We start from the raw sequence: 798 nt of genomic DNA, 5'->3' as shown, positions 1-798 counted from the left end.
GAATTGTATAATGGTTACATCTTTAATCCTCTGGCACTTTTTCCTGGTAATCATATCTGAAGGGACACTTCAACAAGCAGGCTTGAGTTATTGTCTAGTAGAGTGGGATTGGAAAACAGTGCCTGATACTGGAGAAGTGACTGTTTCTTGTATCTGGCTGAGGAAATTGTCTCTTTTGCAGGGTCAGAGAAAGTATTCTTACTTTAACATGAGCAAAAATGGGGCAAGCAAGATGTACTCAAGTCATCAGATTACTTAAAAATTGGGAGGAAAAATAGAGAATTCTATTTTAGTACTTATTGTAAAGATAATTAAAGTATTTCTTTTTAAAATATAATCTCATTAAAATGCAATCTTCGTTTGTCAAAAGTAATTTTGCATGATATCCTTTTTGTATTTTCATAGAAGTTTTGACTGTAAAACAATGGAAAACTGAAAATGTAAAGTACTTTTAAAATCTATAGAAAAGTATTTCCCAATTTCAATTATTTTGCTCATGAAAAAGATTAAATATGAAGGCACTCTGTATTACATATCTGCATTACAGATTAAAAAGCAGTTTTGTTTATTTAAAATGGTATTTGAAAGGGACTTGATCATTAAAAATGTAATAATTCATAATGTTGATAGATGGTTGAAAGGAAGAACATTGAGACTCTGAGGTTAATCCATGAATGGATTTTATAATCTAGCAGAAATTATAAATTAAAGACTACTTAAAATTTTTTTTTGGAGGAAGTAGCTTGATCTTTTGTATCTTCTATATATTAGAGTCAGTTATAGATGATTAAGGAGCCC

This window comes from Trichechus manatus, unplaced genomic scaffold (genome assembly GCF_000243295.1).
Source record: "Trichechus manatus latirostris isolate Lorelei unplaced genomic scaffold, TriManLat1.0 scaffold00125, whole genome shotgun sequence".
Lineage (NCBI taxonomy): Eukaryota > Metazoa > Chordata > Mammalia > Sirenia > Trichechidae > Trichechus > Trichechus manatus.
Note: the sequence above shows the minus strand (reverse complement) of the source record.